The sequence below is a fragment of the Lynx rufus genome, unplaced genomic scaffold (genome assembly GCF_022079265.1).
Source record: "Lynx rufus isolate CCGP_SWC_20201006 ecotype Redwood Valley unplaced genomic scaffold, mLynRuf1.p SCAF_6, whole genome shotgun sequence".
Classification (NCBI taxonomy): domain Eukaryota; kingdom Metazoa; phylum Chordata; class Mammalia; order Carnivora; family Felidae; genus Lynx; species Lynx rufus.
The window spans coordinates 134075614-134103433 of record NW_025814878.1 but is presented as its reverse complement, the minus strand read 5'-3'; the positions used below and the strand labels follow the sequence as shown (position 1 = coordinate 134103433).

Sequence of the window (27820 nt, the reverse complement as noted above, 5' to 3'; positions counted from 1 at the left end):
ACACACCACAACACTCACTGGGCTCACAATGTAGGTAAGAGGACAGAGTAATAAATTATTCTGTGTGCGTGAGTGTGTGCGTGTGTGTGTGTGTGTGTGAGAAACATATTTCCCCCCAAAGTGGATACAGAATGAATATAAATCTGAACTTAGGAACTCAAAATATTTTTTTCATAGAAATAGCGTATGCCGTAGCTGGGTCCCAGGAAAGCCCACCAAGCCCCATGGTCCCTCAGGGCCATGTCCATCCACTTGGATGCAGTCTGCATAGATCCTTGGTGCCAAAGGCCCTTCAGCTGATGGCACATGGTTATGAAGAATGGCCACTGTGGCTTATAGAATAACAGTGAACAATGTGAGTAGAAGCAGTTTGTTATTTGACTGGTAAAATGAGTGAGGCTAGCAAAGGACCTGATGGGAAGTGAAATCACTTACTGAAGTGGTTCCCAAGGACCCAAATAAGAACTAAGAGCAGAAGGGAAGTTAAAGGTAAAGAGAATTAAGAGTTCTGCCACTGGAGGAAGAACATTCTAACATCAGGGCCGCCTTAAAAATAGAACAAGCTGATTGATGAGGTAATGAAACCTCCATCACCTGAGATGTTCAAGCAGAGGTGAGAGGCCCCTCTCAGGAGGAATTCTCCAGAAGGAAGCCATATATTGAATGGAGGGTTATAATTCACAACTAGTCCTTTTTCTCCTAACACTGATATATGGTATTCAAGACTCGCATTTGTGAGATAATGTAACAGCATTGAAATAATTTTAACAAAGGCAAGTAGCCATAGTTTCACAACCCTAATACAGTATAACTTTATTATTTTTTTTTATTTTTTTAAGCTTTATTTATTTTTGAGAGAGAGAGAGAGAGTGTGAGCGGGGGAGGAACAGAGAGAGAAAGAGAGAGAGAGAGAGAGAGCGAGAGAGAGACAGAATTCGAAGCAGGCTCCAGGCTCTGAGCTGTCAACAGAGCCTGACACGGGGCTCGAACCCACGAACTGTGAGATCATGACCCGAGCCGAAGTTGGACGCTTAACCGATTCAGCCACCCAGGCGCCCCAGTATAGCTTTATTTTTGTATTGGATGCCTCATTGCCTAAACCTAATTTCTTTAAAACAAGAGGCAAAACTTAGTAAACACAATGTCATTTTACCACTCTAAAGAGTGTAATATTCACCATTACTGATCTGTTTTCACACTTCTAAGTGCTATAATAATACATATAAATGATATATTCACATTATTGCTGTTCAAGTGTTTAAATTCATTATTAGCAAAATCAAAATCATTCGAAACATGTAGCAATCTTACATAGTTTACATTTTTCATTGTTTTAAGATTTTGACAGTAATATTTCTGCACATTGGTGGTCCTTGAGGATTAGGCAGGGCAAGGTTCTTTTGAATTTTATAATTAGCATGCTGATTCCCAGTTTTTCCTGCCCTAGGGTGGGCTGTGTCTTACAGTAAATTCTGCTAAAGGGTGATTGGAGTTTGGACAGGGAGAGCAGGCTTCCGGTTACCAGAGAGAGCCTGTGACTTACTGTCTGTGCTTTTCCTAGGTCACCAATTTTCACAGAATCTGAGTATAATTAAATACACTTTATAATAAACTAGGCCGAATATAATTTAATCTTTCCCTGAAGGTACTTCGGAGTCTCGGAGTGCTCTGGGGTCATGGTGAACATCAATTACCTTCTCACGGTGGGTGTGCAGAAGGAGGCAGATAATAGAGTTCCATCCGATTGAGTCCTGGATGACCAGACATTTGTTCTGTTATCACAGGGAGTCCAATGTCAAGACTTTGGAAGATGCTTAATGTTAAATTCTCAGGCAGGAGAGGATGTGATAAAAGATGAGCTCATTGGTTTTGAGAGGTTGAAAGTTGACAATAATCATCCCCATGGACGTGGTAGTTTAGATAGAGCACTCTTTAGTGTCTAAAGCTCTCTCACATAACTTGTCACCCATTATTGGATTCTTACGACAATTCTAGGAAGGAAACATGGCATCTGGCATCCCATTTTTACAGTTTCAGTGACTTGGCCAAGATCCCCATAGTATGTAGGTGGCTGTGGCCACTTGAGTCCAGAATTCAGTGTTCTTGTAAGCATTCCAAAGGATACTAAAACTTTGTGCAGTGTAATATTTTTGAGTGCCTACTGTGTTCTCTGTGATGTATTTGTTAGCTCATTTAATTTTCACAAAAGCCCTACGTGTAGGTGGATATTGGTTCTTTGAATATTATTATGGCTCCCATGTTTAGAGATGAGGACTCTGACACACACAGGTGAGGGCATGCAATTATGATGGCGGAGCTGAAATTTGAACCCAGGAGCTTGGGGCTGCGTGGCCCAGGCTCTCCCTTTCATGCCACACTGCCACTCTATGCAGATCCACCAGTGTGGGCTCAGTCGAGAGAAAGCACCTAATACAGTGCTTGTTCCATGGCCTTTATTTTTAAAAATAGTTTCTATTATTATTATTATTTATTATTATTATTATATTCACAGTGGCCAAAACCATATTAAAGTTTTTAAAGAAGAAGCTATCATATTTGTTTCCCTTTACGTGAACATGTGTGTATTAATTAGATATACTGTCTTTCTGAGTCATTAAAATAGGCAACTGTGATCATTATATTTGTTAATATTATTATACCCAGCTGCACTTGTCTTGACTTACAACTTCACAGCATTAGAGAGCCAGCAAGTTGTCTGAGAACCCAAAATAATGATCCATATTATTTGTCGTATAGTTCCTTTGTGACGGTGATAAAATAGAAGCTCGAACTTAAAGGTGGGGAGAGCAAGGTTGCTGTCGATGGTTGCCAGCAGACCCATGATACAAACTGCAGAGAGCTCCTTAGAAAATACACGGTAACCCCTTTTACTCCGTCTGAACACACGGCGCCTACAGCTTCCGTTTGTCCTCCACTCCAGCCACACTTGCTTGGTTTTGATCTGTTTGTGCAAGGTGATCCTCTCCGTGATTATTTACCATCCTTCACTGTGCTTTCTTGACCGTGAGCTTCAGGCCGGAAGCTCTTTCTAATGCAGGAACTCTATTGGCATCCCCGTGGTACCTACTTCATAGATGTAACTGGCAGTAACTGCTTAGTAGGTGCTTTATCCTTTTAACATACCTCATTTTTATTATAGATAACCCCCCATCTTTTAACATTTTTTTTTTTTTTACATTTTAAATGGGCATTTTTTCACAGCACTGCATCTGTACTTAGGAGCTACGACATCTCTCTTCCTCTTGCCTCATAGGAGTTTATATTCCTTCTTTCAGTGAATTTTACAGAGTATTCACTTTGTGCCACATACTCTGTAGGTTGAGGGAACGTAATAACGAGCAAAAGCAGACAGGGTTCCTGTGCTCGGGGAGCTTTTCCACTCTACTTGAGGATGGCCATGAGGAAAAGAGCAGATAATGATTTGGGACTGTAATGCCTACTGGGACATTCCCACCAGACATCACCATCATCACTATGGAACATTCCAAGGGTGCATCCCATTTTTTCAGTGCATTTAATTGGAATGAAAGACACGGGTAGTGTCTGCAAACACTCCAGTAGGTTGTAATTTGAGTCTCTTTGTCTCCCTTCTTCCCTTCCCTCATTCTTTTGTCTCATTCTTAGTTTTGAAAGCTTAGTCGCTATTTCCTAGACCTTTCCTAATACATCATTTGGGCGACCCAAAGGCAGGACACATGGGTTGTTTGAACTGGGCCAGCACCATCTACGAAGGTGGTGGGAGAGAGGACGCCACGTTGTGTAGCCAGGTCTTCCTTGAGCTCTAACCAAATTTGTGTTGAGTTCAATCTTTCTGGACAAGTCACTCTCTTTGCATCTCCATTTTCTCATTATTGGGATAAGGAGCTGAAACAGAAAGATTTGCTAAGGTTCCTGCCAGTTCTGCAGTTCTGTGAGTCACCTGTTCCTGAAAAGTTGAGTGTACTTATTTCAATAAATGGGAATATATTTTCCAAGGAGCCTGGAAATCTATTTTCCAATTATCCTCTCCCCTGGTTTATAACTTATCATCGATGTGTTGTGGCTTCTAACACTGTTGCTGCTCTAAGCCCATCAAGAGGTTAATTACCTGTGAAGAATGAGATGCTGCTGGAAAGCTGTAAAACGTTTGAGAGAACTTTGGAGCTAATCTCTTTGGTAATGTGAATGAATAAATGCCCTTCGTGTATCTAGCTTCTGGGAGGAGGCATAGCGGTATTGGGCATATGTACTGGACAAAGTCAAGTTGTGGTAAGAATTGAGTATTGAAGATCGTGGTCAAGCACATCAAGGATCATCTTCTTCCTCTCAGAGGTTATTCAGTTGGAGCACAAATAATGCTTTTAAAAAACAACCGGTTCCTTCCATGTTCCCTTAGGCATCCTGAATAGTACCATTTTTTGTTTGTTTTATCTTGCTCTCCTGTAGTGGGTAAAAACTCTAAACGAGGAAAGAGATGAGGAATTTATTTAAAAATTTTTTTAACGGCCAACCCGGTTCATCTTCTTTTCTAGTCTTCTCCATCTGGAATAGAACAGCTCCAGGCCCCAAACTTGCTTTCCTGTGACTTCAGCAGACCTCATGCATTGCAGTTCCATAGCACTGCCTGGCGCTCAAGCTTTGTCTTAAAGAATGAGTATTGTCTTGATTTGCTCTAAAATATGCCAGACAGGAAATGCCCCCTGCATATAGGGAGGGTCGTGTGTTTCAACACACACACACACACACACACACACACACACACACACCACTAAGCACATCTATTCCCCGTATTTCCTTTCAGTAAAGCACCTAGAAAAAAGAGAAAGCTGTCTAACCAGCTTTTGGTGGTTGTCAGGGATATCATTAGTGGGAATCTCAAGATACTAAATTTAATTTTATGAAGTACTTTATTGGTAGTTTTGGAAGGGCATTACTTTTTAGGTAACCCCATTTGTCACTGAACGGGAGGGAAACAGAGTGGATGCCACCCAGAATGTTTTGTGGAAAGCAGACCTATAAAGAATTCCCTCTTTTCCCCATTACCCTTATATTTTTGGTTTGCTGTGTTATGTTGCATCCAGCTGGCCATATTCCATCCAACAGGATGTTACAACTCGGGAAAAATTCTCAGCCTTCAGTGTTAAACAGTACTTTAGCTGGTGCTCTGTGGAGGAGGCCAAAGTTGGGGCTTTTGGCCTGTCATCGATAAAGACGTCTCCAGCTAGGGAAGCCTTGAACTGTTAACTTGGTAATCCTTGCACCAGCTTGCCTCTGGAGCTGAGCTTAGAGCCTTTATTCTTTCTGTGACTTCAGAGCTGTTTCAAGAATTCTTTCTTCATTTACTTGGCACTAAACATGTGTTTCTCAGGTTATAGGGAAGGATAGACTCCCAAGAGACAGACGTTGCGTTTCTTTTCAACAAGAAGGTTTTTTAAGTAAAGCTAATAAATGATATGTCTCATTGTCGTGGAAATTAATCAGTATTTTTCCCCCTCCTGTCTTGATCCTTTTTACTTTAGATAGCCACTGTGATACAGTCTACACGAATCCCCGGAGCTTGAAAATGAATTTAAGAGCTAATGTTATTAGAAAGTTCTCAAGTCAGTGATATAGGAACCCAGGGACACGTAATCCACAAGAGGTCCCTTGGTGAACTGGGTTTTCAAGGACAGGTGTTAAAGTGGCCGTATGAAAGTACAGTTTCATTTTAAAGTGGCCGTATGAAAGTACAGTTTATAGTTTATTTGGTGAGGATTTCTGGTGGAGAATTTTTTTTTTTTTTTTTTTTTTGGTCTCCTGGTTGCTATGGCAATACTGACTTAACAGAGTTTTGGTGACCTCTCCAAGTACCAAATAAAGTTATGATAAAGGCGTGAAAATATCAAGGAAATCATATGTGTCCTAAATACAAATATCTAGATTAAATTTGTATTCATCTTCCTCATGGTGTTTGTTATCGTGTGTGTGTGTGTGTGTGTGTGTGTGTGTGTGTGTGTGTGTGTGTTTCTTCTTTTATTCTAGGCTGCCTGAGGAAAAATGCTGATTCATAGTGTCATTGTCTTTTGTTTTCCCAGGGAAATTCTGGGTCTGTTTCTGAGTTCATTTTTGTACAGCCCCGAGTTCAATCTCTGTAGATAAATCTTTATTTTTTTTCCCTCTTACAGGCACAAGGCATTTTGCTTTGTTTATGTTAATAAATGTCAGGCTAGTCCCAAAGAATTAGAAGAAATGCCAATCATCTCCTAGGACTCTTGAGCATGCTTTTTTCCCCCCCTCTATTTCTTAATATATTGAACTTTTTAGAGTTTACAGTTTAGTAGGAGTATGAAGGTGATATCAGAGATTCTAAGATTTTACTGAGAGTATCTAGAAGGTCTTGTCCTTACTGATCGAGAGCACATCTACCAGTTAGCCCCTTGTGGAGATTTTCTCATCCCCAAAGTAGAAAGTTTAATTTTGGAAAAGAAGAAGTTTTTCAGATATGTTCTATAGATTTTGCTACAGTGAGGTGAAGGGCACTTTCAGTTGAAAGTACGTGTCCCTACTTCCTACACTAGCCAGCAGACAACTTGACTTCCTGGTTGTAATTACATGCCAATGGCTTGGTGGCTGTATTGTTTTAGAAACTGAGTTCATCATGGACTCCCTGAGCATGTGCCCTGATTGTTCCCGTGAAGATTGTAATTCCATCCAAGGCTTACAGTGCCATCGTAGAAACTAGATGGAATTATAGCCCCGTGCACATTTTGGGAGGCTGTGTTATTTATGGAGATAGTTTATAAAGTTAAATAATTTTGTAAGTATCCTGAAAGTGCTTGGGACTTAGAAGCATCATCTTGGCCACATGGAAGGTTCTCGGTAAATATTTGTTGTTTATCTGGTTGACTTCGTTGACGACTTTAAATAAATTACATTAAAAAAAAAAAAGTCTGGGGAGGCTGTGCTTGTATTTTAGTACTTAAAAAAAAAATCTCGCCTTAAAATGCTTGTAAGGCCTCCTGCTTGTTAATTGATGGAAAAATTGGCTTCCCGTATGAATATATTTTTTAAGCTTTTTTTGTTTCTAGCCTAGAGTGCAAAATCAAGCGGTTCTAGTGGCCAAGGATCTTTATTTCAGAGAAGTCTGCCTGTCCGAAGTAATTTCATTTTACATAAACGTCTCTTTTCTACATAATGTTCATAAACCTGTGTCTCGCATGCCTTTGGGGTGGACCCCTAGGAGGTGAATAATTATACAACCAGAAACTTTGGCTGTCTGTTGGAATATTGGATGGATGTCTTTCTTACTGGTCTTAATTAGAGAAAGAACTGTTAAGATAATTCACTAATTCATGGTGTGTTACCAGATTTGAAATGGCCTCTGTTTTTTCACACCTCTGGACATACTACTTTAGAAAAGTCTAAGGTTGGAAGTTGAGAAAGATACATCATATATTTCAGAATCTGATACGGTTTTTCAGTTGTAGGCGCTGTGTTATATATTCTGGGATGCTTATGTATACTCTGTGTAGCAAATGATTACTGAAAATGGTAGTGCCTGTGCCATCGTGCCCTGCAAGATAACTACCAAGAAACGAAAAGTCAACCTATTTTGGGTATTCTTTTCAATTTGCATGTTTGGGGAATTTGCACGCGTGTAATGGAAGATTCTTCAAAGGTAAAGAAATTTCAATTCAGGAAATTCTGTATTATGATATTGTTTTAATTACCAGAAATACATAAAATTTATAGAAGATTGTAGTAATCATCTACTTCTTATGAATGTACTTATCCATGGAAGCATTCCGTTTTTAAGAGTTTGTATGTAGAACAGAGCTGACCAATAGTCAGGTAGAGGTCAAGCCGCTGCTTTCCGCTCTTTCTTAAAGAATTTGTTGAAAAGGAAAACACCCTTGCCTCGTGAAATTATCCTGTTGTTTGAGGGCTTAGTAACACTTGGAAAATGTTTTAGCTTTTAACAGTTTAAAGGTTGAACAGTGACTGGGCCCTCTGTTTCCCAATTGATTTTGATGCAAACTCTAAGTTTTTCTTTCTTTCTTTCTTTCTTTCTTTCTTTCTTTCTTTCTTTCTCCCACTTTCTTTCTTTCTCTCTCTCTCCCTCTTTCTTTCTCTCTCTCTCCCTCTTTCTTTCTCTTTTTCTTTCTTTCTTTCTTTCTTTCTTTCTTTCTTTCTTTCTTCGCCTGTAAACATTTTATATGAGCTATATACCTTAGGCTCAGATTTAACTAGACATTGATACACCTTACAGTTAACAACAAAAAAAGCAGTGTTCTCTCCTTCAGCTTCTCACAGGGAGTGAGTCCTGCTGGATCTTGTAGAAGAAGTCGACTTTAAAAGCGGTGAGTTTTTTTGTGTGTGGTGTGGGTGTAGCAGCAATATTGTGCATTGCTTTCAGCAGGGTCTGTGGGTGGGGAAACTACCTGTGGTGCCCTCACTAGTTACTCATTCAGTTGTTCCTCACCAGAAAAGGGGAAACCCAGCACCCGTACCCACTCATTCTCAATAACAGGGCTGGGGGATGGTGAGGTGGAGAGCCACTGTCATTCGGCAAAAGCCTGCATTGTAGAGTTTATTTTACGATCATTTTATATTCGAGCGACTGTACAAATGGCACTGGGAAGGACATGGAGTACCATAGGGAACAGAATTAACAGTGAGTGCACCAACCCGTTCACCCGACATCAACAGTGGATGCAGTTAAGTTCTTTCCATGTAAGGAGCGATTCTTGGAGGGGCGTCTGGGTGGCTCAGTCGGTTAAGCGCCTCTTGATTTAGGCCCAGGTCATGATCTTGCAGTTCGTGAGACTGAGCCCTGTGTCAGGCTCTGTGATGACAGCACTTGGAGCCTGCTTGGGATTCTTTTCTCTCTCTCCTTCTCTGCCCTGCTCGTGATCTCTCTCTCTCTCTTTCTCTCTTAAAAATAAATAAATAAGTAAGCTTAAACAAAAAAAAAGTGATTCCTGGAGCTAGAGGTTGAAGGGTAGTTGTTTGGGATTCTCTTTCTCCCTCTTTCTCTGCCCTGCTCGTGAGCTCTCTCTCTGTTTGTCTCTCTCAAAAATAAATAAACTTAAAAAAAAAAAAAAGAAGTGATTCCTGGAGCCAGAGTTTGAAGGGTAGTTGTGTGTTTGTGTGTGTGTGTGCGTGTGTATGTTATTTATAGAAGTTAACAAATACTTTGTTCATTGACCATTTCCTTGGTCAGAAGATTTCATTCAGTGCACTTCTCCTTTGCTTTCTATGAGACCTCTATCACCTCTAGAATATGAAGGTGAATGAATGAAGAATCTGTAATTTGTTTTTTTATAAAACACCCCTAATTTAAGAAAGGTGACACTTGGGGACACCTGGGTGGCTTGGTCGGCTAAGCGTCCGACTCTTGGTTTCAGCTCAGGTCATGATCTCACGGTTCGTAAGTTCAAGCCCCACATCAGGCTCTGTGCTGACAGTTCTCTCAAAATAAATTAAAAAAAAAAAACTTTAAAAGAAGAAGAAAAAACCTCAACCTTAAAAAGAAAAGGGTGACACTTAACTTGCGTCTACTACTAAAAATTTATAGGTTATGTAATAAATTCAAAGACACTGAATTATATAGCCATAGGAAGTCATTATCTGTAACAGCAGAGCCTAAGTGGCTAAAGCTTTACTGAATACCCAATACTGACTACAGGTCACGAACGTCACGGGCATCTGGCGACACCAGGCACTGCGTCGAGGTCAGGCTTGTCATTAACTGCTGTGTGGCCTTTGGCAAGTAACCCAACTTCTCTGGGCCTTAGGAAACATGAGGAAGTTGCATTATATCCGTGGTTTCCAGATGTGGCTTCAGAACCCCTGGGAAGTTCTAGACCCTCCACCAGGTGTCTCCCGAATTAGCCCAGGGCTTGGGGGTGGGGAGGGAGGTTGAAGCCCAGGAAACTGTGTTATAGTAGGCTCCTAGGCGTTTCCAGGTCATGGGACCCCTAAATCAACTGATCTTTAAGACCATTTCCAACTCTTACATTTCAGCCAATCCCTCGAAAAGAAATGGTCGTTGGTCAGCAGGAAGCAATCCAGTAAGTCGAGTCTCTACCAAAGAGCGCTTTCAGATGGGAGGGGGGTATGGTTTTGGTCATTTCCAAGGGCTGCTGCTTGTTTACTGTCAGAGAACTCGAAGGTCTTTCCAGAGGCATGGAGAGGAGAGCAGCGCAAAGGTTATTTCTCTCTCCCATCTCTCCTTGAGAGACACTAGGACACAGGAATGAAGGAAGTCCCTGGAGTGGAGGGTGACCTCTGGAGTCTTCACGTGATCAATCATGGGCTGGATTTGTTGACCCCGTGGTCTGCGTCAGAGTAACAGACAAACGATGAAAGAAGGAGCCCCCCGTCAGCATGCCAGACCAAGGAGGGGCTGGGAGCAGTGTGCCGGGAACCCTGTCCCTGCCGGCGGCTGTGACAGCTCGTCGGCACCCACCCCCGCAGCCTGGGCGCAGATAACATCTCAAGGGGAAGGGGACGGGGAGCAGGGGAAGAGCGCAAGGTTGCAGGGACCCGAAACGGTAACATCCATGGTAGCGGCGGAGCCGTTTGCCAAGAAGAAAAGTCTCTGGCACTAGATGCCAAGCATGTTTGTACTAGAACGGGGTTCAAAAATTCAGACAGAACGCTGTCTGTTTTTAAGGGCTCCCGTGAAAGGTTTGTTTGTCCCAAGCCTACATCCAAGAGTCTGCCTGTCACAAAAGCGTCAGGGAGCCCCCGGACCCTGCCGACTAAAATCTCCAAAAACATGCGAGGCAGAGGACGCGGGTCTTCAGCTGTCTGATGAGGAATGAGCAGTCTGTCTCCTGAGCGTCTGTGCCTTCCGAACACGAAGGAGGGCTCCGGGTCACAGGTGCCTGCAGGACGGTCAACAGAGGAGGAGAGTCGCGATAACCTTCAAGGCACTGATGCTGAGAAACTGCCCTCTTTCTCCTAACGGCCGCGATTAGTTTTTGGAAGGCTGTCAGTGCAGGAACCCAGGGCCGCGAAGCCAGAAAGCAGCTGTGCCCCGATGCCTGCGGGGCACTGGCCCGCAGGGCACCGCGTCCGCCCTCCACCCTGTCTGCGTCCAAGGTGAAGACCGCGGCATCTTGCTTGCGCCCGGACTCACACGCGCACCTCCAGATCTGCACTCGGAACACACAAGGACGTGGTTGGTTGCGTGACAGAAGGAATCCTTTTTGGTAAAGAATTTTTTTTTTTTTTTCCTTTGCAAGAGCCGTATGGAAGAGAGCAGAGGGAAGGATGCCTTTCCACTGGCGCTTTGGAAACCTGGAGCTCATCAGCTTTCTGGTTGGTCAGGGTTCCTTATGCCAGAGCCACTGCGAGCCAGGTTACTCAACTGCCTCCTGACCCGTGTTGGCAGCCTCTTAAAAATAACTGTCATTCCAAGTTCAGCTAAAATGTATAACCCAACAAATAAATACATATAAAGCTTATGAATAGAAGCTGCAAAGTGAGAATTAACGGACCGGAGAGTAACAGCCTTGCCATGAAAAATACTATAAAACACTCTTCGGAAGGTTGTTGCTTGTGTTATTACTTGTACAGTAAACGGAGAGCCCTTGACCCATTTCCCGTGATCCGTGATTTCCCGTTTCTCTGCCAGGAGGCTTCGAGTAGCTGACCCCTTGCAGACTGAAAACAAAAACAAAAACAAAAACAAAAACTTCACCACCAGTGTGGCCCAGGCCGTGTGCGGGAAAGCAGCTCAGCGTCCTGCTGAAGGAAAGGAAGTGGCACGTTTACATCATCCCTTCTTTTCCTTCTAGAGATGTCCTGTCTTAGTGTGAATGGGAAATCCTCAAATCCACGATCGCATGATTTTTGCTGATCGCGACTGAGAAATGAGAACAAGCAGCCGAGAGGAGAAGGCAGGCTCTTCCCGTGGGACCCGATGTTCGCCGCATTCAGACACGGATGTTGTCAGGCGTGGGGGACCCTCTGAAGAACGAGTAGCTCGCCAACACCGATTCCAGAGTCCGTTGTTCTTTACCTTTGGTGGTTGTGTTCGATCAAGGCTCTTACCAGCGTTCCCATCAGAGAGGAGAGAAGACGTCGAAACCTGTGCGATGGGGACTCGTTTTGTTGCCCAGAGCAGCTTTCATTTTCAGGGCTCGTCTGGGTTCGGAAGAGTAAATGTTGGTGCTTTCCTCGTTCCTCCTTCTCCCCCTCCCCTCCCCGCCCCCGCTGCAGCTTCTGTTATCTGCCATGCATATATTTCATTTGGCATTTAAGGGCACGGTTCTGAAAACTGCTGACAAATAATCTCCATTTCACATTTTGCTGCCACTGTGGTCTCACTGCAAATGCTCTCTGCGTGTTCTTGGGAAGTTGTATAATTGCAGGTGCTCTAGTTTGCTGTGCGGTATGCTCTGGTGACTAATGGCCTAATCAGGACTCGAAAAATATATAAACAGTTCAACAGAAGCAATTGATTCACTGAGCTCTTTTCATCCGGACAAGGGTGAGCTAATGGGAATTAGAAAGACGGAGGTGTGCAGCCTTTGATGCGTTGCCGCGAGAGCGTTCCCACAGACCCCGAGCATTATTTCTGCTCACTGATGCCGTGTGTCCCTTTTCATATGCATGAGCCTGCAGCCGTCCTAATTGGCTTTACTTGGTATTCCCTGATGTGGATGTTGTACGCCTTACAACTTTTTCCCTTTCCTCTAAACACTCCTGAGTGTGACAGCTTTGGGGAGGAAGCCTGTCTCCTCTTGGGTGTCCCCTGTGGGCACACCCTGGGCGTGGTTTCTTAGGATAGACCATCAGGCGGGACCCCGTGGCTTACCTCGGCACGTTTGCTGTTGACACAGATTCTTGTTCTCTCGTCCTCAGTGGCCCTTTTCCTTCCAAAACGTCCCGCCAAGATGCACAGAGTTGGGGCAGGGACTGAGTATTCCAGGGAGGACCCAGGCGTCTCCCAGGAGCACTGTCCAGTCGAGGAGTGATAGTGGACATACTCTCACGTCTTTCCTTTGGAATGTGTTAGATGTCCCCTAAGTTCTGTATCGCATCCCCTGCCCAGTCTTTTCACGTGTGGAATTTTCTGTCTCTTAGCTTGACCAGTCATCTGATGTCTAAATGTTTGACGACATTGCTCAGCCCCCTAGAAGCTAGCCTCTCATTGACGTAAGAACTCAGAGCATCCGAAAAGGAATCATTAGCGACGGGTTTTCTCGAATAAGACACATGCCTGTTCATTCATAAAGGAAAAAATGAAAGAGTTCTTTCACACGTCCCGCGTCCCACATTCATGGTTCATGTTTGAACTTCTTTCTGGCTGTTTAGGGATTACAGGCTGACAGCCTTCTTTATGTACTGTAGTGAGAGGCCACTCGTCGGTATTATTTTTTGTTTGTTTCATTTTAAGTTGTAAGCTGTTGGAGCATAAGACAGTAACCGGTTTTCCATGCCTTCCGGGACTCTGTCGTCCTTCACTCCCTGTCTTGGGTGACGTGGCCTCACCCTTGTGTTGAAACTGCTCTGGGCCTTTCTTCCTCAGAGGATCGGGTGAATGGACCTACACAGTTTGATGTTTGTATCGTAACTTGTGAGCTCTGCCGGAGGAATGTGTGTTTTGGAAAAGTATAGCGGTTGAGAATTTCTTTTGGAGCTCAGCACACTGTGGGTTGGGAAGGGAAAAGAAAGGGAAGGATTAGAGGAATGTTTGGGGGGCTGATGGGCCTTTGGGGGGCTCTTGAAAGCAATAGATGTCAAGATCATCACCTTGACCCAAGGCTGCCTGCAGCTGTCCGCCCTGACCCGCCACACGGGCCATTTTGGGGCTGCTCTCGCCAGAAAAGCTGGGTTCAGAGCAGGGAGGCAGGACAGCATCCTCCCATACTTCTTAAAATGCTACTTACTTTGTTAGGGCTTTATTATGTGTATTATTTTTAATTTTTTTTTACATAACAACTGGATTACAGTTTTTTTAAAGGAGTTATTTTTAAAGTTACTCTTAATACCCCTACATTAAGAACTCAAGATACGAAGCCACTTCAACTACCACGATAATAAATGTATTAATATGCATTAAGGTTAAAGAAGCTTAATATTACAACAGAACGGAGCAAAGTCTGCTGGAAAGCACTGACGCTTTAGCGTTCTTTGCCTAATCCTTGCATTTAATTTCAGAGATGGAATGCCTATTTTAAAAGAGGGTGGTTAGGGAGCCTGGGTGGCTCAGTTGGTTAAGTGTCCGACTTCGACTCAGGTCATGATCTCGCAGTTTGTGGGTTTGAGCCCCCGCATCGGGCTCTGTGCCGACAGCTGGGAGCCTGGAACCTGCTTCGGATTCTGTGTCTCCCTCTCTCTCTGTTCCTCACTCACACACACACACACACACACACACACACTCTCTCTCTCTCTCTCAAAGTAAGTAAAGATTAAAAAAAAAATTAAAAATAAAAGAGGGATGGTTGGATCTTCAGACATTTCTGTGCGAACCTCCAGCGAGTTCTTCCTGTTGGACTCCAGTGTGCGTGAGAGTTACTATAAAGAGTTGTGTGCACAAAATCATGTTTGCAGTGTCTTACAGGAAAGTTAAGGGATTCTCAGTTAATTCCGATTCTGTGTGACTTTTGCTTAACTTTTGAACTTAACCTTCCACATAAAAACTGTATTCGACTGTTTTTTCCTCCTCTCTCCTTTCGACTTTCCTTTCCTTCTTCCCTCCCTCCTTTTTGGTGGAGTAAATCCCACAGATGTGTGTGTGTGTGTGTGTGTGTGTGTGTGTGTGTGTGTGTGAAATTACAACAGTGGTTATATTCAAATCAGAAAATGACTAGTATACTGAATATTCAGATCTCTTAGAAAAGAAATAAATAATCCAAGTATTCTGTAAAAGTTGATCTAAATTCCCCACCTGTGTTCCTCCTCAGCTTTCTGTCTTCGGTTTCCCATTTTTAGCTGGAAAAGAATACCAGCCAAAAGACAGCCAGGTTCTCTGTGCCACAAAGCATATCACCATCTGTAGATAAGAAAGTAACATTTTGGCCTAAGAGCCACCTTGTAGTATAAGATAGGATAAACATGATAATAACTGATACAGCATAGAAAAGGGCCTTGTAAGAATTTGAAAATAAGATTTTCCCTAAATAACCAAAGATATTTGGTAGTTGATTAAGACCTATGTGATATAAACAATTATCTTTTCTCAAAAATGGAAAGAAATGAAACTAGACACCCAGAAGCTGGATTAGGAAGAAGGAAGGCGAGGGAAAGATACATTGAAAGTTATTGCCAGTGGGGCGCCTGGGTGGCGCAGTCGGTTAAGCGTCCGACTTCAGCCAGGTCACGATCTCGCGGTCCGTGAGTTCGAGCCCCGCGTCGGGCTCTGGGCTGATGGCTCAGAGCCTGGAGCCTGTTTCTGATTCTGTGTCTCCCTCTCTCTCTGCCCCTCCCCCGTTCATGCTCTGTCTCTCTCTGTCCCAAAAATAAATAAACGTTGAAAGTTATTGCCAGAATTTAGAAACACGAACAAGCAAACAACATTTTGGCTCAAACAGCAGGTCTTTTTAGACAAACAGCCATGGATGTGTCAAAGTTGCAAGAAGAAAAATATCTCACGACGCAGCGAGCACTTTCAGACTACCATTGAGTTTTTAAAAAATTTCACCGACAGTTTAGAGGGAATCGTAAATACAGAATACAGGTCGCGGCGATGGATGAAAACAGAATGAATTAAGAGCAGTACTAGCAAATTGTGAACAGTTATATCCAAATTTCCTTGTCATTTGCTCACCTTGGCAGTTAGCCAGCCAGTGAAAAAACAAATGAAGGTGAACGTTTTAGCTGCTTAAAACGAATTAGCTGCTTGAAAGGAAAGTGTTCATGTTGCATTTAACTGAAGAGTATCCCTCAGTGAAGTACAGGTGTGAGCAAAGCAGGATACAAGTAAAATAAAGTAAATGAGAAAAATCCTAGCATTGTAGGTTTTAGAGCCCTAGCCCTTTGTGACAAAAACTGCCGAAACCACTCCAAACCCAGTGATGAGAGCGTGGAGAGACAGTGAGCCAAGGGCTGAACGATAATTGCGTCAAAGTATTGTACTAATCAAACGTGGTAGTGTATTTGAATTTTACAAGTAAGCATTCAGGGCTAAGGGCTGTGTGCCTGTCTGTCCCCTTACTAGGTGGGATTTTCATTCTGGGGAGGGGATTTAAAAGTAGAAGACTTCCTGGGGCACCTTGGGTGGCTCAGTCAGTTGAGTGTCCGACCTCGGCTCAGGTCATGATCTCACGGTTCGTGGGTTTGAGCCCCGTGTCGGGCTCTGTGCTCACAGCTCGGAGCCTGGAGCCTGCTTCAGATTCTGTGTCTCCCTCTCTCTCTGCCCCTCCCCCACTTACACTCTGTCTCTCTCTGTCTCTCAAAAATGAATTAATGTTAAAAAAAATTTTTTTAAAGGCGGAGACTCCTTCCCCCCCATACATACCTAAGTAATACCTCTATTTGAGCTTGGAACCCTCCACTTGCAAAGTTCGTGGTCATTTCCCAGCCCCCACCACATTCTCCTTGATTCACACCTTATTGTTTGTTTACACATCTGCCTCCCTGACTAAGGGTGGAAAGCTTCTTTAAGGACAAGGGCAGAATCTGGTTCGTTTTTACACTTCCCATGGTGCTCTGCGCACTATGGCCACTCAGACATCAGTCATTGATTTTTAAAATACTTCTAGCTGGTCAGTGAAAAGAAAAGAAAACAGCAAAATGAGATAAATACTCAGATCTAAAATGTGACAAAATATTGTAGAGGGTGCTTGAACACAGGACAAAAGGGACATGATATTCCAGATATTGTGATGGAATAGAAGATCAGTCATTGATGCTGGTGTAAAACTTTTCTTTGTCAGCTGAGTGTTCCAGAATAGAGGCCAGTGGTGTAGCTAAATTTGTCGGGGAGATGTTTCCAACCAAAAGGAATCATGCTACAATTCTTTCGTTACCATGAGAAATCCATGATAAAAAATACAATTTGTGACTTGGGAATCAGGGTAAGAAACCCAAATTGATATTCTTTTTACAGAAAACATATCCATTCTGCCACTTATACTGTTTTCTTCTTTTATAGCTGTGGCTCACCCTTTGCAATCATCTGTTGTCCCACCACTAGATGGAGAGTGCGGGGACCATATTTTATTCACGTATATTCTCAGGGTCTAGCACAGAGTAGGCACCCAGCAGCTGTTGAATGAAGAAATAAGGTGTTTCAATTTCCCTAACAACTAAAAGGATATATAAAACCAGTGCTAAGACCCACAAGAGTTGGTTTCCTATGCTGGTAATTGTGGGTTTGGAAATAAGGAGCTACTTTATACATTATTTTTATAGAAGTGTGTCGTATACCTGAGTAACTTTCAAAGTAAAAATTTATAGTTGTGGGATATTAAATCTGGCAAGGACTTAAAACCCGTAGCTGAATCCACTTAAGAGCATTCCCCGGCTCTTCTCAACTAGCCATATAAAAGCGGGGAGTGTGGGTAGTTTCAGCAGATTGCAAACTCACCCACACTTGCTACTTTATCACTACTGTGCTGGAGTCATTACTGGTTTGATGAGCGTAGCCTGGTTGGAGACAGAGGCTCCGTGCTGTTACCTGTCTCGATGTTTTCATTCATAATGCAGCACTTTGGAAGTTGGTTTTGCATATTAGGGACAATGCTTAATGATGTCCAAGTTTCTTTACTCCCCACCCCTATCCCATCATTCGCGTCCCTGGCGGTGTGCTGCACCCCTGTTTTAAATAGCATATAATGTTCATCTCTCCCTGAAAACTCTTTCCCTGCCCCTTCTCTCCTCTTATGTGCTGCTTGCCATGAATGCTTGAATTTCACATCTTTGAAACGAGTGGAAAATGCACCTGTGGTTACCAGCGTTGACTGCCATAAGGCCAGTATCATTACGAAAAAGTGGGGGTAGAATCCATAAGAAGTATGGTATTTGGTTCAGGACCTTGGCTCTTAGATCTTTAGAGTCCTGTGATATTTGCAGGCTTTATAAGAACATTGTATACCTGGAGGAAGGCCTCTGAGAGAAAAATGTGGAATTCTAGTCTTAGGATTGATATGGCAGTAGTTGATGGAAGATTAATCTACAAAGATTGTAGTTAAGTTGATTGGTTACTCGTAGGTACCAGGGATGTGTCTGCTAACATTCCTGGAAGAACATTCTGTAAAGTCACCAATCTGTGCAGCTCAGTCACCTCCACTGAGACTTCACAGGGCTCAGTGTGGCTGTGGCTTTCGATCAGACTAATAGTTAATGATCCTTTGAATTTAACATCCCGTGTTGGAAGCTGGTAGTTGTGTTTCAGATTCCGGGAAGAACAGGAGCTGTGTTTCCCATTTACTGGTTTGTTATTTTGGAATTGAAATGCTCAAGTCTGAGCAGAATTAAGAATTACATAAAGCAGGGTCTTTTAACATCTTTGTTTAACTCATTTTCTTAGGACTCTCAGAGGACATTATCTGTTTCTCTGGTAGACTGGCTTCCTATTCCAGGACAATGGCTGTTTCCCAAGATCTGACTCCAAAACATCTGTCCTGTCATCAATCAGGCTTCCAGTCATCTCCTATTTGATTTACACCGTGTCAAACCTTCTGATGGAAAGGACTTTTATTAATGAGGTTTAGGTAATAAAGTTGCACAGGGCTTTAGAAAGTTACTGGTAACAGTCGCATGGCAAGCTTTTAGCCTTTCTAGCGGCAGAATGGATTGTGAGCTCACTGGCAGGGTTGGGTTGTGGGTCATCGTGGAACAGCCATGTTTCCGTTGACTGTGGCTGGGAATAAGTGTGGTGGGGCCATTAAAAAAGCCTGTGGTTGAGTTTTGACTTAGAACTGTTTTAAAATGCCAAACAGACTGAATTCATGGGAAACTGGTTTGAATGAGACCAGCTGCGATGTAAGAATATCTCTGCATCCATGCTGGAGTCTTCTCTCTCCACCGGAGGGACCGATGGAGATAGCTGCCAAGCGCTAGGTTAACAGACGTATGCGTGGGACCAGTGGATCCCAGCCGGGGGCCATTTCTCCCTGCCTCCGAGGACACTTGGCGATGTCTGCAGCCATCTTGGGTTGTCATAAGTGGGGCGGGGGGGGGGTGGTTCTATTGGCATCAAGTGGGTAGAGGGCAGGGATACTGCTCAGTACCCTGCTGTGCACAGAACAGTCCCCACAACAAAAGAATTATCTGGCCCCAAATGTCAGTAGTGCTGCAGCTCAGAAACCCTGGCTTCGACCCTCTCCTCTTTGTAGTTTTCAAGGTGATAAACCAGTCTGTCACGGTCGGGTCGACGGTGGGAAGAGAAGCCACGGGTGAGAATGGGAAGAGCAGAGTAAGGGCAGAAGTGGGTAAAGGAAATGTTTGAAACTATTTGGACCATAGCTCCGTTGTGCCCGAGGGAATATTTGGGATTCTGTCTTTACGTGTTTGGGAAGACTGAAAGTGTGTGGGCCACTGGGCCATGGCCTTAGGGTTAGAGGTAACCTGAGTGTTTTGTTTTGTTTTGTTTTCTTCCAAGAGCCTGCATTAGTTTTTATGGCTAGTGCAACAAATTAGCATAAGCTTGTCGCTTAAAACAACACAGATTTATTATCTTACAGTTTTGTAGATCAGAAATCCAACCCACGTCTCCCCAGGCTCACATCAAAGCATCGGCAGGGCTCAGTTCCTTATGGGTGAATCCGCACCATTGCCCTTTTTGGTTCGGAGGGGCCTCTTGTAATTCCTTGGCTTGTGACCTTTTTCTCCATCTTCAAAGCCGGCAACACGGCCTCTCCCTGGACCGTCTCCTGCGGTCTTTGCTCTGTTCTTCTGCCTCCCTCCTCTGCTCCTGGGAACCCTTGTGATCGCACTGGGCCCACCTGTATAATCTGGGGCGTTCACCCCAAGATTCTGAAGTGCATCACATCCGTGACATTCTTTTTGTCCGTGGAAGGTAACATTCACACGTTACGGACATCAGTATGTGGACATTTTTTGGTGGGGCATTATTAAGCCTATCACAGAACCCAAAGCATTTTAACAGCACCGGATTTTGCTGACTCAAGCTAGATGTATAGAAAAAGAGGAATTATGGGGCGCCTGGGTGGCTCAGTCGGTTAAGCGTCCGACTCTTGGCTTTGGTTCAGGCTCTGACCTCACCGTTCGTGAGATCAAGCCTGGCTTCCGGCTCCTTGCTGGCAACATGGAGCTTGCTTGGGATTCTCTCTCTTTCTCTCTCTCTCTCTCTGCCACTCCCCCACTTGAGCTCTCTCTCTCTCTCAAAATAAATAAATAAGCCAAAAAAAAAAAAAAAGAGGAATTATGAGAATTGCTTGAAATAGAGTAGTCCCCCCAGGAGCAGATGGCCCTCCTGTGGCCTGTCTTCGGAAGGTCAGCATTAGCCTCACGCTGCATCGCAGTGTCGATGTCATTGACCTCACTGCATCTCATCACACGGGCATTTTATCATCTCACATCATCACGGGAAGAAGGGTGGGTGCAAACCGATAAGGCATTTTGAGAGAGAGACCACATCACATAACTCTTATTACAGTATATGGTTATAGTCGTTCTGTTGTTAGTTGTTGTTGCTCTTACTGTGCCTGATTTATAAATGAAACTTGATTAGAAGACATGGTTTTAAGATGGCGGGATAGGAAGACCCTGAACTTACCTCCTCCCACGGACACAAAAAACACACAGCTACATCTGTAATTTTTTTTCCGAAAAGCACTTGAGAGTTAGGTGAACAGTCCCTCTGCAACAAAACACAAAAGAGACACATGGAGTGCAGGGTAGGAGAGGCAGAGGCACAGCCCAGTTGGGACCCCAGCCCGGACACGGTGACCGTAGAAGCTAGAAGGACCCCCAATTGCGAACGCTCGCTTGAAGACCGAAGGGATTGTGCCCCACATCAAGCATGCTGACCTTGAGGGCTGGATCCAGAAACACAAGCCCCCTAAGCTTCGGGTTTTGAAAATCAGTGGGGATTAAGGCCAGGAGAATTATAAGGAATGGAGATCTTGTTCTTTAAGGGCTCATGTGCAAACCCACTTTCCCAGAGATTCAGCACGAAATCCACGGACCGAAAAGCACTTAGACCATGAGTGAAGGAGACCCATTTACATTAAAGCTGCTGCTGGAGAGGCAAGATCCTGCAGGGACTATATGGGGGCGGGGGGATGGACATGTTGACGGATGATAGTTTTGCAACGTCGGTCTATCTTGCCGGTGAAGAGCCAACAGGCACCATTTTTGACACCCTTTGTTTGGCCTGCCAGAACTGGAGGGTGCGCTGTACCCACGCTACAACATAACCAAGCTGGCATGACTGCCCCGTGCCCTGCCTACCCCACACAGCACCAGAGCCTCAGCAGGGCTAGTCTCACACCCTGAGCCCCACCCAGCCTGTGCAACCGCTGAGCCTAAACCAGGTGGGATAAGTGCCCCAAGCCCTGGTCTCCCCATGTAGTGGGTGTGCCACAGTCGGGCTGGCGAGCACCCTGAGCCCCACCCTCCCTTTACAGCAACCAAGCCATGATCAGCCTGGATGGCCACTCTGAGCCTGGCCCACCCAGCACAGAGACAGAACCTCAAATGGACAGGCAAGTGGCTTGAACCCTCCTTTCCCTGCACAGTGGCTCAGCCACCGTTGGGTCAGGCGAGTGCCCCAAGCCCTGTCCTCCCTTTGCAATGGGTAGGTCATAGTTGAGCTGGTGAGTGCCAAGCCCCACATTCCCCATGCAGCAGCCATGGCCCTGTCACAATCAGGATGACCATAGAGCACCTGGCTCTGGTAGCCAGGGAAGATTGAGCCTTGGGGCCACATGGAACATCACTACACAAGACCACTCCACAACTGAAGGAGGTAGTTAACTCTCCTGATACACAAAGACCAATAGAGCGATAGGCAAAACGAAGAGACAGAGGAATGTGTTCCAATCTAAAGAACAAGGCAAATCCCCAGAAAAAGGCCTTCATGAAATGGAAGTAAGCAGTCTACCTGATAAGGAGTTCAAAGTCATGGTCATAGAGATGCTCGCTTATCTCAGAAGAAGAATAGATGAACACCACAAGAACTTCAACGAAGGGATAGAAAACATAAGCAAGTACCAAACAGAAGTTGTAACGGAACTGAAAAAATACACTGGAGGGTTCAACAATAGAATGGATGAAATAGAAGCATGGATCAGTAAGCTGGAAGACAAAGCAATGAGAAATACCCAGGCAGAATGAAAATGAAAATGAGTAGCAAAGTGAAAAAAGAATGAAAGAAATGGGGATATCTTAAGAGACCTCTGGGACATGATTAAGTGGAATAACATTTGCATTATAGGAGTTCCAAAGGGAGAAGAAAGAGAGAAAGGGCCAGAATAATTATTTGAAGAAATAATGGCTGAAGACTTCCCTAATCTGAGGAAAGAAACAGACATTCAGGTTCGGGAAGCCCGGAGAATTCCAAATAATATGAATACAAACAGAAACACACCAACACACATTAAAATAGTAAAAGTGAAGAATAAAGAGAGAATCTTAAAAACAGGAATAAAAGCAAAGTATTACACAAAAAGGAAACCCCATAAAACTATCAGCAGATTTTTTTTTGGCAGAAACTTTACAGGTCAGAAGGGAATGGTGTGACATATTCCAAGCGCAAAAAGGAAAAAAAATTGTTAAAACTCGAAATCTCTACCGAGCGAGATTATCACTCAGAATTGAAGGAGAGATTAGGAGTTTTCAAGATAAGCAAAAGCTAAAGGAGTTCATCACTACTAAATTAGCCTTAGAAGAAATATTAAAGGGACTTCTCTGATCTAAAAAGAAAAGGCACTAATTAATCATTAGTAATAAGTAAGAAAACATACTAACGTAAAAATCTTACAGGAGAAGGTAAATACAAAATAAAAGTAGTGGATTAACCACTTATAAAGCAAGTATGAAGGGTAAAGACAAAAGTAGCAAAATTAATTAAAAATACAATAGTAATTAAGGGATACATAAAATAAAAAGGTGTAAAATGTGTCATCAAAAATGTAAAATAATGGGAGGGGGTAAAAATATAAAACTTTGGAATGTGTTCACACTTAAGTTGCTGTCAACTTAAAAGAGACTATTATTAAATACATAAAATGTACTGTAATCACAAAGAAAAAACTTATATGAAATACACAAAAGCAAAAAAAAAAAAAGGCATCTAAACATAACACCAAAGAAAACAATCGAACCACAAGGGAGAAGGAGAAATCGAACCACAAGGAGAAAGGAACAGAACGACAGAAACAGCCAGAAAACAGTAATCAAAATGGCAGTAAGTATGTACTTTCCAATAATTACTCTAAATGTAAATGAACTAAATTCTCTAATCAAAAGACATAGAGTGGCTGCATGGATAAACAAACAAGACCCTTCTGTGTGCCACTTCTGAAAGACTCACTTCAAATTTAAAGACACACACAGACTAAAAGTGAAGGAATGGATATGCCATGCAAAAGGAAATGGAAAGAAAGCTGAGGCAGTAACACTTTTATCAGACAAGATAGACTTTGAAACAAAGACTGTAACAAAAGACAGAGAAGGGTATTACATACTGATAAAGGGGTCAGAGTCCAAAAAAGATGAGAAATCATTTGTAAACATTTATGCACCCAACATAGAAGCATCTAAATATATTAAGCAAATATTAACAGAAGTAATGGGAGAAATAGACAGCAATATAATAATTGTAGTGGACTTTAATACCCATTTACATTAATACATATATCATCCAAACAAAATAGAAATAAAGAAACATTGACCTTAAATGATACATTGTATCAGGTGGATGGACTTAATAGAATATTCTATCCAAAAACAGCAGAATACAGATTCTTTTCAAGGGCACATGGAACATTCTCCAGGATAGATCACATGGTAGGGCACAATATAAGTCTCAATAAATTTAAGAAGATTAAAATCATATCAGGTATCTTCTCTGACTACAATGTATGAAACTAGAAATTAATTATAAGAAGAAAACTGGAAAAAACACAGGATTGACAACACACTATGAAACAATGGGTGAACAAAGAAATCAAAGAGGAAGTCAAAAAATACTCTAGACAAATGAAAATGGAAACACAACATTCCAAAATCTTTGGGATAGAGCAAAAGCAGTTCTAAGAGGGATCCTGTAGTGATACAGGCCTACATCAAGAAACAAGAAAAATCTCAAATAGACAATCTAATGTTATAGTTAAAGAAATAGAAAAAGAAGGACAAAGGATCATGGACCATGACCAAATGGGATTTATTATAGGGATGTAAGGATGATTTAACATCTACAAATCAATCAACATGATAGACCACACTTATAAAACACAGGATAAAAATTATATGATAATCTCAATAGACATAGAAAAAGCATTTGACAAAATTCAGCATTCTTTTAGGATACAAACTGTCACCAAAGCAAGCATAGAGGCAATGTACCTCAAGAAAATATGACAAACCCATAGCTAATATCATACTGTATGGCGAAAAGCTGAAAGCTTTTCCTCTAAGAATAGGAACAAGGCAAGGTTGCCTACTCTAGTCACTTTTATTCAACATAATATTAGAAATCTTGGTCACGGCAATTAGGCAATAAAAAGAAATAAAAAGCATCCAAATTAAAAAGAAGAGAAAACTGTTGCTGTTTACAGATGACATGATACTATGCATAGAGAACCCTAAAGCCTCCATCAAAAAACTTTTAGACCTAATACATGAATTTAGTAAAGTTACAGGACACAAAATTAATATACAGATGTCGTGTTTCTGTATGTTATAGAAACATATGTGTTCTATATGTTAATAATGAACTATCAGGGTAATTAAAACAATCCCATTTATGATTGCATAAAAAAGAATACAATACCTACGAATAAATTTAACCAAAGAAGTGAAAGATCTGTACTCTAAAAGCTATAAGACATTGGTGAAAGAAATTAGAGATGACACAAATAAATGGAAAGATACACTGTGCTAATGGATTGGGAGAATTAATATTGTTAAAATGTCTATACTACCCAAAGCAATCTATAGATTCAGTACAATTTCTAACAAAATACCAATGGCATTTTTCACAGAACTAGAACAAAAATCCTAAAATGTGTATGGAACCAAAAAAGACCTCGAATAAACTAAGCAATCTTGAGAAAGGAGAACAAAGCTGGAGGCATTACACTCCCTCTGATTTCAAACTATACCGCAAAGCTACAGAAATCACAACAGTATGGTACTGACACAAAAACAGACATACAGGCCAATGGAACAGATAAGAGAGCTCAGAAATAACCCCCCACTTGTATAGTGAATTAATCTACAACAAAGGAGGCAAGAACGTATCTGGGGAAAAGACAGTCTCTTGAATAAATGGTGTTGGGGAAACTGGACAGTTACATGCAAGAGAATGAAATGAGACCATTTTCCATGCCATATACAAACTCAAATTGAATTAAAGACTTAAATGCAAGATCTACAATCATAAAACTTCCAGAAGAAAACATAGGCAGTTAAGCTCTTTGGCATTGGTCTCAGCAATATGTTGTGGATCTGTCTCCTCAGGCAAGGGCAACAAAACCAAAAATAAACAAATGAGACTACGTCAAACCAAAGCTTTTGCACAGAGAAGGAAACCATCAACAAGACAAAAAGGCAACCTATTGAATGAGAGAAGGTACTTGCAAATGGTATCTCTTGTAAGGGGTTGATATCCAAAATATGTGAAAAACTCATGTAGCTCAGTAACAAAAAAAGCAAACAACCTGATCAAAAAATGGGCAGGAGACCTGAATAGACATTTTCCCAATGAAGACATCCGGATTGCCAACAGATGCATGAAAAGATGCTCAGTGCCACTAATCATTTTAGGGAAATGCAAATCAGAACCACAATGAGATACCATCTCACACCTGTCAGAATAGCTATCATCAAAAATGCAAGAAGTAACAAGTATTGGCAAAGATGTGGAGAAAAGGGAACACTCGTGCAGTGTTGGTGGAAATGTACATTGCCGTATCCACTTTGGGAAACAGTGTGGAGGTTCCTCAGAAAATGAAAAATAGAACCATAGGGTCCAGCCATTCCACTTCTGGGTATTTATCCAAAGAAAACAAAAACACTAATAAGAAAAGATATTTTTACCCCTGTGTCCATTGCAGCATTATTTACAATAACCGAGGCACGGAAACAACCCTTGTACCCATCAATGGATGAATGGATAAAGGATATATGCATGCAGGGGGATATTATTCAACCATAAAAAAGAATGGAATCTTGCCATTTGTGACAGCATGGATGGATATAGAGGGTATTCTGTTAAGTGAAATAAATCAGACCAAGAAAGACAAATACAGTATGGTTTCACTTATTTCAAAAACTTTTTTTTAGTATGATTTCACTTGTATGTAGAATCTAAAAAACAAAGTGAACAAATACAGAAAACAGATAAAGAGAACAAAGTGGTGGTTATCAGAGGGGAGGGATGTGGGCAGATGGTTGAAATAGGTGAAGGGGATTAAGAGGTACAGGCTTTCAGTTAGAAAATAAGTAAGTCACAGGTATGTAACGTACGTCATAGAGAATATAGTCAATAATATTGAAATAACTTTGAGTTGCGACAGATGATGTCTAGACCTGTCGTGGTGATCATTTCCTCACGTAGGAAAATATTGCATCAAGGGGCGCCTGGGTGGCTCAGTCGGTTGAGCGTCCGACTTCAGCTCAGGTCATGATCTCTTGGTCTGTGAGTTCGAGCCCCGCGTCGGGCTCTGTGCTGACAGCTCGGAGCCTGGAGCCTGCTTCGGATTCTGTGTCTCCCTCACTCTTTGCCCCTCCCCCACTCATCCCCTGTCTCTCTCCCTGTCAAAACTACATAAACATTAAAAAAAAATTTTTAAAAATATTGCATCACTGTCTTGTACAGCTGAAAGTAATGTAATATGTTAATTATAACTCAGTAAAAAGTAAGCTTTATCATTGGCATATACGTATAGGAAAAAAACGTATATGTAGAGTTTGATACTGTCTGAGGTTTTAGGCATCCAGTGGGGGGCTAGGAACGTATCCTCCCTGGAAAAGGGGGGTGGGACTACTGAAATCCTCTTTTTAGTGGTATAATTTCAGTGCTTTAGAAACAGTTTTTCTTTTAGCCAGTGTAGTGTGACACGGAAGATTTGGACAATGTTGAAAAGTAATTGTTTAAATTGGTAAAGACACGGGGCGCCTGATTGGCTCAGTCGGTTAAGTATCTGACTTCAGCTCAGGTCGTGATCCCGCGGTCCGTGGGTTCAAGCACCACATCAGGCTTTACGCGGACAGCTCAGAGCCTGGAATCTGCTTCAGATTCTGTGTCTCCCTCTGTCTCTGCTCCTCCCCTGTTTGCGCTCTGTCTCTCTCTGTCTGTCAAAACTAAATAAGCGTTAAAAAAATATTTTAAATTGGCAAAGACACCGTGCAGTGAAAGAAGAGGAGTGGGAGATGGGTGGGGAAGGGTACGACAGACAGACAAGGGGTTTGAACACTTACGTGTACAGGTAGTTATCGCTTGGGGGTAAGGAGAGGACCTGTTAAAAATTCAGACTCCTGGGCCCAAGGAGCCTGATTAAGTGGGTCAGGGGTAGGTCTGGGGTTGCATTTTTTTTTTTTAATTTTTTTTTTCAACGTTTATTTATTTTTGGGACAGAGAGAGACAGAGCATGAACGGGGGAGGGGCAGAGAGAGAGGGAGAAACAGAATCGGAAACAGGCTCCAGGCTCTGAGCCATCAGCCCAGAGCCTGATGCGGGGCTCGAACTCAC

At 42.6% G+C, this 27820-nt stretch overlaps 1 protein-coding gene across 11 annotated transcripts in view; it reads left to right on the top strand.

Moving 5' to 3' along the window:
* ATXN1 (ataxin 1) overlaps positions 1 to 27820 on the top strand; it is a 412814-nt gene that overhangs the window by 66309 nt on the left and 318685 nt on the right. The window contains exon 3 of one of the 11 annotated variants that reach the window (XM_047101279.1): positions 8283 to 8339. The exons of the other annotated variants lie outside the window; for them this stretch is intronic. The gene's annotated coding sequence lies outside the window, so the exon portion shown is untranslated. The remainder of the gene's footprint in view (positions 1 to 8282; positions 8340 to 27820) is intronic. 11 annotated transcript variants of the gene reach the window in all.